Genomic DNA, 12,076 nt, shown 5'->3' on the forward strand with positions numbered 1-12,076 from the left:
AATAGTCATGAACTTAAAAAAATTTAAAAAAGATTCCATGATGCCCTGCTCTCTGCCCTAACCACTCTGATAAAGACTTGACATGAAAGGTTTACTCCAAGAGAGGTAGAATTGCATTCTAATGGCAGGACAGGCTAACCTTCGAGTGAGATTCGACAGAACAGCCCTGCCCAGGAGTGTGGAGAAAAGTCCCAATGGGCACTTAGAACGTGAACTCAACACAAAAGGTGTGACCTTGCTAGGTTTGCCAGATTCTAGTATTTCATTCACACAAGGGAAACAAAGTTCATAACTTTTTCTAGCTAACTATATATCTTGAGAAATGTTCATGTCATCAAGGAAAAAAATGATTTTTAGCCCTCTTTACACTAATTAACACACCTCTGCACTGTGGAGTTAGATGCGAGCTACCTGCCGTAGGGAACCTCCAGAGTGTGAAATCCTGCTTAAAGTTTTTCTAATGCAACCTCACAATCACTAGACTACAGAACAAATTTAATTTAAACAGAGAGAGAGAGAGATGCACAATACTGAAATATTTTTAAGTAAATTATCTTGCAACAAATATGAGATAACCAGTGATTATTCTTTTCAAATACAGAAGAAATCCCCATGGCCGAACAAAATACTTGGGTATCTCAAGGACTTAACAAGGCAAACCATGAATGAGGTCATAAAAGATGAATGTTAGTCTACAAAATGGGAGGAAAAGTCATTTTAGGAAGGACAGAGCACAGTGCAAAGGCATCTACATGAAAGGGCTTGCTATCCTGGGAAGCAACAGGAAGTGTCTGAAAGCTCACAGAATTTCAGGGGTGGTGTTGACAAATACACCTGAAAAAGAGACTGGAGAAGCCAAGACAGTGGCAGGATGTGCAGAGCACACTAAGTGGTCTGGACTTTTTGGCCTAAGTACTGGGATGATAATTTTTTATTTTATTTTACTTATTTTTTTTAGATAATGGGATGACTTCTTACTTAAGTAACACTAGAAAGAATGGATTGAAGAGAGAGAGAGGTGAGGAAAACAAAACAGAGCAAGACATGACGTAGACTGAACTTAGGCCTCAGAATGTATTCATCCACTCAACATGCAACACGATATTAAATGAGCATCTGTAGGCACCATGTTCTAGAGACTGGGGAAATGTCATTGATCAAACAGTCAAAATTTCAGCCCAGAATGCCTTTCTGCCTGTTCTCTGGGGAGCTCCTATCCACTGTTTTAAACACTGCAGCTCTTCTGCCTATGCTACCCCAGGCCCTCAAGCTGCTGGTGACTTCTCTTTATACCCCATCGTCCATATCATGCTTTTATGATGGAGTTTGTCGCATACATTTATTCTTAGTTATGGTAAAATACACAGAGCATACAATTTACCACCTTCACCACTTTTACCTATACCGTTCAATAGTGTTAAGTAATTCACATTAGTTGTACAGCTAATCTCTGTAACTTTTTAATCTTGCGAAACTAAAGCTCTATACCCATATTCTTATTTCTCACTCCCCTGAGCCCCTGCCAACCACCGTCCTACTTTCTGTTTCTTTAAATCTGACTGCTCTAAATACCTCATGTAGTGGAATCAGATGGTATTTACCTTTTCTGACTGGCTTATTCACCTAGCATGACATCTTCAAGGCTCATCCTTGTTAGAGCATGTATCAAGAGTTCCTTCTTTTTTAAAGCTAAATAATATTCTATTGTGTATACATATGCGTGTGTGTGTGTGTGTGTGTGTGTGTGTGTGTAATTTCTGGATCATGTTGACTTCTACTTTTAGTTTTTTGAGGAACCACACACTTTTTCATAGTAGCTAAACCATTTTACAATCTCACCAACAGTACATAAGGGTTCTAATTTTTCTATATCCTTGCAAACACTTTCATTTCCTGGATTTTTGATAGAGCCATCTTAATAAGCATGAGGTGACTATCTCATGGTATTTTAATTATCTGTTTGTTGTCTGGCACTGACCTTCCAGAGAGAGAGAACCATGCTTTTTAATCCTGATTCACTCATCTTTATGTAGCTAATATCTAAACACATGCCTGGAACATACTATGTTCTCAAAAAAATGCCTGTTCAATTAATATCTATTGTCACTGTTAACCATCACTATAAACCTTCACAAGAGCCTTAGGCTTTCTTTAGGAATGGAAGGACAGGTGACTCACTGCAGCCTGTGTACAACATACTAAGGAAGAGAAGAGTCATGGCTGGAAGCTGCAGATGGTGGTAGTAAAAAGAGAAGCAAGCAAACTAATTCCATGACACTTTACAAGGAAACATGGAGGAGGGAGACAAAATTGGGAGCGGAGCTGGGACTGGAAAGTAGCCCTGAGAGTTTGTATTAGAATAAAACCCTACTTGTACATATTCTCAGTCCCTAACTTGCAGGAATCTCCATCTCCACCCACCTACTCCTGTCTCTGGCTGTGAGTACCATTGGGTATGTAGGAAGGGGATGTTTCTGTGTTCTTGGCACTCCAAATCAGAACACTAGAGACACTGTATAATTATTCCTTTCAATTGGGCTTTTGTGATCCAAACAATCTTGGAACATTGCCCACTGGCAAGATGGAGAATGCCATCAACTTTATCATAACTTCATGTGTGACAAAACCAAAATTCATAAAGAATATAAACAATGGCACAAGATCAAAGATTACCTCCCAAAGATCCTGATTCCTGCTCTATTATGGAGTTTGGCCTTGTGAACTTTATCAGCAACTTAAAGATGCATTTTGCATATTTTATTGTCAAGCTGTTAATATATTCCTTGCCTGTAGCTCAGTTTTTCTAAGCCTAATTCCTGGCTTTGGATTTCTTGCCTTCCTTATTACTACAGCATCAGCAGTTCCAGAACTTTGTATTGCTCAACGTTCCACACTTTCAAAGTGTAGGTCTTCCTATTCAGTATATTCTTTAAATAATTACAGGTCTCTTTTATAATAAACTCTTCCCTACTTGTTACCAGTCTACATTTTTATCTGGTTTTGGTTCCTCCTTTAAAGTTGTTTCAGCAATGCTAATTATCAAGAAAAAGATAAGGTCGGATTGCTTTTCTTCCCCACTCATAGCAGCTCAGAAAATGAATTGTAGCATTCTGCTTTCTTATTTGTGCAGGTAATGATGGATTCATTGTGGCAAAGTCTTCACAGATAACAAAAATTACATGCTTTTTGTAGATGTGCTAATTATCTCTTCTCAATCAAAAAAAAAAAAAAAACAACAACATTGACTCAGCTTCCAACTACACAGTTTAATTTACACCCATTCTTGAGGCTGGCAAGAAGCCTTGGCTACTTTATGTCACTTCATTTTTTGGCTAGGAAATTAAAGTATTTTGGAAAATTATTAAGAAATGCTTAAAACAACTAATACATATGATTGATTGTTGAAAGTCACCATCATTTAAAGTTATAATGCTCATGTAAATGCACAGAAATTGTGAGAGTAAATCAAAGGACAAACAGGATGGATGGTTTGCAGTATCCAACTTGAATAATGAGAACTAATTCAATCTGTTTCGGACATGCAGAGATAACTCCGTTATTAAATGACTATTTGCACCAGCAAACGAACAAACCATATATTTTTAAGACATAAAAATTCATTCCCTGGCAACACAGAAAGAGGCCAATATTTTCATGATGCTTATTTCTTTATACTTGTACAACACTAAACCAGAACTATTTGCAATCGCAGACTACTTTTACTAGATTCTGTTACTTTTAATAGCAGTTCTTTGTAATATTCTGGAAGGCCTATTTAGTCGTGAAATTTGCTTAAAATCATATTTTTAGGGGGAAAAACTCTGGTCTTCAATTTGTACGTTTCAACTTCAAAACAATCACTCAGTAGGATTTATATTTATAAAATAATACTTTCAATACTATGAAATATGGCCACTTTAAAACCAAAATGCTTCACTGTCAAGAGAGAGAAAATGAGAGCTTGAAAGAGTTTTTCTTTCTATGTACTTTGTTTTGTTTTGGTGGAAACCAGATTTCTCTTCAATTCCAACCAATGGACATTTTCAAAATAAAAACTGGCTTGCCTTTGCTTCTAGTACATAAGTCATAAGCCAAGTAATTTTCCTCCTTTTCTCTACCAATCTATCTGTCAGACACACAGACTTCCATGAAATGTTGGTGAGATGTTTAATATGAGCCACTGGAAGATCAAAGGATTGCTGAGCCCATCGCCACAGATTGGTCTGGATATTGGTGCTCCTCGGTTAACAAATATAATATATATTATATTATATATATGATAATATAAATTAAGATATGAAGCGAGAATTAAAATTCAAGTCTTTTGTTTTTGTTTTGTTTTTAAAGATTTTATTTATTTACTTGTCAGAGAGAGATAGAGAAAGAGCACAAGCAGGGGAGTGGCAGGCAAAGGGAGAAGCAGGCTCCCCACTGAGCAAGGAGCCTGATGTGGGACTCGATCCCAGGACCCTGGGATCATGACCTGAGCCAAAGGCAGAGAAGACAGACACTTAACTGACTGAGCCACCTAGGCGTCCCAAAATTCAAGCCTTTTGAATCCCAAATCAAAGTTCTTTTGACCAAAAAACTCTAGCTCCATGACACTGTACAAGACTTTTAACTTTTTTGAGTCTCTGTCTTGCTATCAAAATTAATATAATAACACTAACCTAAAACTACTCATCAGGTTATTTTGACATAACCTCTCACATTCACATGAAAATACAAGGTACGACATAAATACAGTAGCTGTCTCTTATCCATGAGGGATACATTCTAAGACACCCCCCCCCGGGATATCGGAAACCATAAATAGTCCTGAAATACATGCTATATTTTTTCCTACACATACATGCCTATGACAGTTTATAAATATGGCACAGTAAGGGATAAAGAGCAAAGTAATAATAAAATAGTAACAATGCACCATAATAAGTTATGTGAATGTGGTCCTTCTCTCTCAAAATATCTTACTGTACCTCACTCACTATTCTTTTGATGATATGAGATGGTAAGATGCCTGTAGGATGATATGAACGGAGGTGAATGATGTGTGTGTTGTAACATAGCATTAGGCTACTACAGACCTTCTGATGCTAAGTCAGAAAGAGAATCATCAGCTTCTGGACTGCAGTGAATGGCGGGAAAGTGAAACCACAGAAAGCAAAACCTTGAATGGCGGTTGGGGAGACTACAATATGAAATATGTTGACCTTGCAAATAATAAAACTCTCAGTTTCAAAGCACTGATTGTATCACTCATCCTAGCATATGGATCAGACTTCCCTCTCACCTGATAATAAGTAATAACGAGAAAACCTCCATGTGGAAAGTGCATACCTAACTCATGTGTCAACCCAGGTATGTGCGCTTGACTTGTGGTCTGGCCAGAGAGTCCCTGGCAGAGCTCGTGCTGGTCCCTGACCCTGGAGCCAGGTTATTGCTGCTGATATAAAATGGAGAGTGCTCCTGTGGTGGCTGCACATATCATTCCTTCCTGAACTACACCTGGTAGTCCCGACCTGTTATCGATGCCAAGTACTTCTTCCCTTCCTCAGCAGGGCTTTTGTGTTGACACTAAAGTGCAAGATGCTACGGGACTTTCTCAACATCCATATATGTGGAACCCAGAAGTGTGAGGTAGGTGATGCCCCATGGAGTGACATTTGACCAATGCAAGACAATTACTACGAGGTAAATCTGGTACCTTTCACTCCCTGTATGACCTGTTTGGAGAAGCAGCGGCTTCTTAAGGCTTCTTTGATGATATTCTGTGGGTTGTAGCTGTGATCAGCCCAGTAACAACTCCCTTGCGATTTCATTCCCTCCTCCCTGCCTCACTCGCCTTTCCCTAACTTTTGCATTCCTTGGATTACAATCATAATAAAGTAGCTTCTGATATTTGCCTGAAGCACTATTTCCTAGGGGACCCAAATGGAGACTCTATCTAACTAGAAATGAGAAAAACAAAAAACAGTAATGACTGATTAAGGGCCCAATTGAAGATACAAATTGTAAATTTATCTTCAGTCAATAAATAGAGTTATAGGATTCTTCCCCCAGAATAGAAGTAGAGAAAACAAAGAATTAGGTTCATTTATTCATTTAGCAAATTGAGTTTCTCTTGTCAGTCACTAGATTACTCGTGAGCGATTTCAAGATACAAAAAATAGCAACCCACTGGATTCTAGTTAGTCCTTCTTTAGGAATTAATATTATGTAGTAGGATTTCAAGTGAAGATAATCCAAGATACAGATACAGTAGTGTTTGTGAAGAACTGAGAGGGAAGTAATTAGTGTATCAGACAATGAGGAGGGGCAAGGAAACAGAAGGTCCAAGTGAGATCGGAGAACAAGTCAGTAAGCAGGGGGCATACAGACACATTTCAGATAGTAAGCCATTCTCGGTGACAGCGAAGTTCAGAATACAAGCATAGTAATGAGTGGTGTCAATCGAGTAGAGATGAAGGTTGTAGAAGTAGAATTCAAAGAACTGGAAAACAGATATGGGAGTGCTTTATCAGTGTGACTTGGAAATAAAACAGAAGACATTCACTTCTACCTTAGTCTTTGCTCTTCCCTAAACTTGGCTGAGATAACAACCAGCCACCTGCAACCAAGAAGGAAAAATACTAAATGCACCAGCTTCTCAATTAGAATAACCTGCATCAGTCCAGTAATGGATAAAATAAGATTTCACAGGCCTTTTCCGGATATAAATATCTTAACCATCACCATGCTGTTAAGCCAATTCCCATGGCGAGAAGTGTTACAAATAGGTCAAGAGCAGGTAGGAATGAGAGGAAGCAAGGAAGGAATTATTAGGAAACAGAATAGGAAGTTCACCCTGTATGACAAGGGCAACGAAGGTGGTGGGGAGGTGAGTCAGAGTGGGGAGGATGCCAGGAAAGCAGCTGGACAGAATACCATGTGCTACAGGTAATGAGAAGTGCAGCTGCCGGAGCTACCATTGTGAAAATGGTGGGCCGACGTTCCATTCTGTGACTCAATTACAGTAGGAATGCAGTGCCACGCAGGGTTGTTGTGATGGCTTTCTTTAATTATGCCATTTCCTCTATAAGCAATGCCAAAGTCCTCAAACTGAGATACCCGGCCTTATGAGAAGACTCAAGGGTACTCATAATAAACCAAGCTGTAGCTTCTTACCTTATGACCATCAGTATGGTCCTTCCCCTCGGCAGTCTCCCAGGATCACAGTTTGGAAGCCTGGGAACTGCATTCACCAGCATCCCCCACCAGCAGAATTGCCAAAGAGAGGCCCTTCTGAAGGATTTGGAATGGAGAGACAGAGCTGTGTGAATTGTCTCTGACATACATACAGCCTATGACAAACATGAGATTTTTGTGCTAGCCTCCAAATGTTCTCCTGAAAATTACCTTCTTCAGTGTAGAAAAAGATATGATTATTGGCATCTGTTTCCTGGATCTATGACCTTTTGATTCTCTAAAGGCTGACAGTGCACCTGAGAGTCCCTATGTCTTGTTCTGAACTTGGCTTTCCTGGTACTTCACCAAGTTCAAAAGCATTACATTCCCTGGATTAAATACTATTCTGCTTGAAATACCTAGATTGATTTCTGGTTTATGGACAGAATCCAGACTGATATTTATTTATCTTTTTTTATACCACCCATCTTAACAGAATTTGATTACTTATGGAGGGAGTTAAGATGGCAGAGGAGTAGGGGTCACCTTTTTCAGCTGGTCCCCTGAGTTGAGCTGGATAGGTACCAGACCATCCTGAACACCCACGGAATCAGCCTGAGACGCAGGAAGATACATCTGGATCTCTACAAATGAACATCTCCAGCACTGAGTACTGAGGTATGAAGCAGGGAGCCATGAATCCGCACACAGATATCGGAAGATAAATGGAAGGGGGAGGGAGCCGCCACGTTCGGGCTCCGGGAAGCAGTAGCCACCTGCACTGGGGAGTGGCTGACTCGCAGACCGGCACTGGGGAGCGGGATGACTCGCAGACTGGCATCTGCGAGAGAGCAGACTGAGACCATGAGCCGGGGAATGCGGGCGACCAGTCTGAAACCCAGAGCTCCAGAGTACGCGTGAACCACACTGAAACGGAGCTCCAGAACGCGCAGGAGTGGCTGGCGGCTGGCGGTGTTAGAAATACAAAGGACAGAGACGTGCCGGCCCTGGAAGTGAGGGCTGGGACGCCGGCTGTGGGGCGCACATCCCGGGACGCTGTAGGGTTTAGCAGCACCAACAGAAACAGAGTTAAAGTGGCCAAAAGAGCCCAGTGGAGAGCAGACTGTGATCCCTCTGTTCTGAGACAGAGCCTGGGATTCGGCTACAGCTGCTTTGACTCTCAGAAGAGGCACAGCAAACCGCCAAGAAAAGCCGCCAGAGAACAAAAGCCTAGAAATACCGGCTCACAGTGTGCCCATCCCCATCCCCCCTCGCAGAGGACAGGGAGACTCTACCCAAACAGGGTTGCCTGAGTATCGGCCATGGCAGGCCCCTCCCCAGAAGGCAGGCTGAAAAATCAAGAAGCCCATATCCCTAAGATCCCTATAAAACAAGTGCACACTGCATGGGTCCTGGTCAATAATTTGGGCTCTGGACAACCCCACAACCTCTCCTCATCAGAATGACAAGAAGGAGAAATCCCCTACAGCAAAGAAAAGACAATGTGTCTGTGGCCTCTACCACAGAACTAATGGATATGGATATAACCAAATTATCAGAAATAGAGTTCAGAGTAACAATGGTCAAGATGATGTGTAGACTTGAAAAAAATATTAACAAAAATATTAACGAGAATATAGAATCTCTAAGGGCGGAAATGAAAGCGAATCTGGCAGAAAATAAAATACTATGAATCAAATGCAGTCTAAACTAGATGCTCTGACAGCCAGGGTGAATGAGGCAGAAGAATGAATCGGCAAATTGGAGGATGGGTTAGTAGAAGAGAAAGCTAAAACAGAAACTTGGCTCAAAAAAATCCAATCTCAAGAATGAAGGTTACGGGAGATTACTGACTCAATGAAATAGTCCAGTGTCAGAATCATTGGCATCCCCAAGGTGGTGGAGAAAAACAGAGGTCTAGAAGAGATATTTGAACAAATTGTAGCTGAGAACTTCCCTACTCTAGCAAAGGAAACAAGCGTTCGTGTCCAAGAGGCAGAGAGGACCCCTCCCAAGCTCAACCACGACAAACCTACGCCACGTCACGTCATAGTGCATTTTGCAAATATTAGATCCAAGAATACAGTATTGAAAGCAGCCAGGGCAAAGAAATTTCTCACGTACCAAGGCAAAGGTATCAGAATTACCTAAGACCTGTCTACACAGACCTGGAATGAGAGAAAGGGTTGGGGGGGCATTTTTAAAGCTCTTTCAGAGAAAAACATGCAGCCAAGGATCCTTTATCCAGCAAGGCAGTCATTCAGAATTGATGGAGAGATAAAGACCTTCCAGAATCACCAGTCATTGACCAATTGCGTAACCACAAAACCAGCCCTACAGGAGATATTAAGGGGGGTTCTATAAAGGTAAAAAGGCCCCAAGAGTGATACAGAACAGAAAGTCACAATCTATAGAAACAAAGACTTTACTGGCAACATGACATCATTAAAATCATATCTCTCAGTATTCAGTCTCAATGTGAATGGCCTAAATGCTCCCATAAATGCCACAGGGTTGCAGATTGGATAAAAAGACATGACCCATCTATTTGCTGTCTACAAGAGACTCACTTTGAACCTAAAGATACATCCAGACTGAAAGTGAAGGGATGGAATACCATCTTTCATGCCAATGGACCTCAGAAGAAAGCTGGGGTAGCAATTCTCATATCAGACAGATTGGATATTAAACTAAAGACTATAGTTAGAGATACAGAAGGGAACTATATTATTCTTAAAGGATGTATCCAACAAGTGCATATGACAATTATAAATATATATGCCCCCAACAGAGGAGCAGCAAGATACACAAGCCAACTCTTAACCAGAATAAACAGACATATAGATAAAAATACGTTAATAGTAGGGGACCTCAACACTCCACTATCAATAATAGATAGATCACCTAAGCAGAAAATCAACAAAGAAACAAGAGCATTGAATGCCATACTAACGAGTTGGACCTCATAGATATATATAGAACAGTACATTCCAGAACAAAAGAATACTCATTCTATTCTAATGCCCATGGAACATTCTCAAGAATAGACCATGCTCTGGGTCACAAAATAGGTCTCAACCGAAACCAAAAGACTGAAATTATTCCCTGCATATTCTCAGATCACAATGCTTTGAAATTGGAACTCAATCACAAGGAAAAATGTGGAAGAAACTCAAACACTTGGAGACTAAGAACCATTCTGCTCAAGAATGATTCAATAAACTAGGAAATCAAAAATCAATTTAAACAATTTATGGAGACCAACAAGAATGAAAACACAACAGTCCAAAACCTATGGGACACTGCAAAGGCTGTCCTAAGGGGAAAATACATAGCCATGCAAGCCTCACTCAAAAAAGTAGAAAAATCTAAAATGCAGTTTTCATATTCTCACCTCAAGAAGCTGGAACAGCAACAGAAGAACAGGCCTAATCCACGCATGAGAAAGCATTTGATCAAGACTAGAGCAGATATCAATGAATTAGAAACCAGAAGTACAGTAGAGCAGATCAATAGAACTAGAAGCTGGTTCTTTGAAAGAATTAATAAAATAGACAAACCACTGGCAAGACTTATCCAAAAGAATAGAGAAAGGACCCAAATTAATAAAATTATGAATGAAAAGGGAGAGGTCACAACCAACACCAATGAAATAGGAAGGATCCTTAGAAGCTTTTATCAACAGCTTTATGCCAATAAATTAACCTGGAAGAGATGGAGGCCTTCCTGGAAACCTATAAACTACCAAGACTGAAACAGGAAGAAACTGATTTTTTAAACAGATCAATTAATTATGAAGAGATTGAAGCAGTGATTATAAACCTTCCAAAAAACAAAACGGCAGGGCCAGATGGATTCCCCGGGGAATTCTACCAAACATTCAAAGAAGAAATAATACCTAATCTCCTGAAGCTGTTTCAAAAAACAGAAACAGAAGGAAAACTACCAAACTCATTCTATGAGGCCAATATTACCTTGATCCCCAAACCAGGCAAAGACCCCATCAAAAAGGAGAATTACAGACCGATTTCCCTGATGAATATGGATGCCAAATTCTCAACAAGATCCTAGCTAATAGGATCCAACAGTACATTAGAAGGAAAATCCATCATGACCAATTGGGATTCATCCCTGGGATGCAAGGGTGGTTCAACATTCGCAAATCTATCAGTGTGATAGATTATATCAACAAGAAAAAAGCCAAAAATCATATGATCCTCTCAATAGATGCAGAAAAAGCATATGACAAAATACAGCATCCTTTCCTGATTAAAACCCTTCAGAGTGTAGGGATAGAGGGTACATTCCTCAATCTCATAAAAACCATCTATGAAAAGCCTACAGCAAATATCTTTCTCAATGGGGAAAAGCTGGAAGCCTTTCCCTTAAGATCAGGAGCATGACAAGGATGCCCACTCTCGCCATTATTATCCAACATAGTACTAGACGTCCTTGCAACAGCAATCAGACAACAGAAAGGGATAAAAGGTATCCAAATTGGCAAAGAAGAAGTCACACTGTCTCTCTTCACAGTTGACATGATACTCTATATGGAAAACCTAAAAGAATCCACCCCCAAACTACTAGAAGTTATAGAGCAATTCAGTAATGTGGCGGGATAAAAATCAATGCTCAGAAATCAGTTGCATTTCTATACATGAACAAAGACTGAAGAAAGAGAAATTAGGGAATCCATCCCATTTACAATAGCACCAAAAATCATACGTTATCTTGGAATTAACTTAACCAGAGACGTAAAGGTTCTATATTCTAGAAACTACAAATCACTCTTGAAAGACATGGAAGAAGACACAAAAAGATGGAAAAATATTCCACGCCCATGGATCAGAAGAATTAACATAGTTAAAATGTCTATGCTACCCAGAGCTATCTACACTTTCAATGCTAT

Source organism: Ursus maritimus, unplaced genomic scaffold (assembly GCF_017311325.1).
Source record: "Ursus maritimus isolate PB19 unplaced genomic scaffold, ASM1731132v1 scaffold_28, whole genome shotgun sequence".
NCBI lineage: Eukaryota > Metazoa > Chordata > Mammalia > Carnivora > Ursidae > Ursus > Ursus maritimus.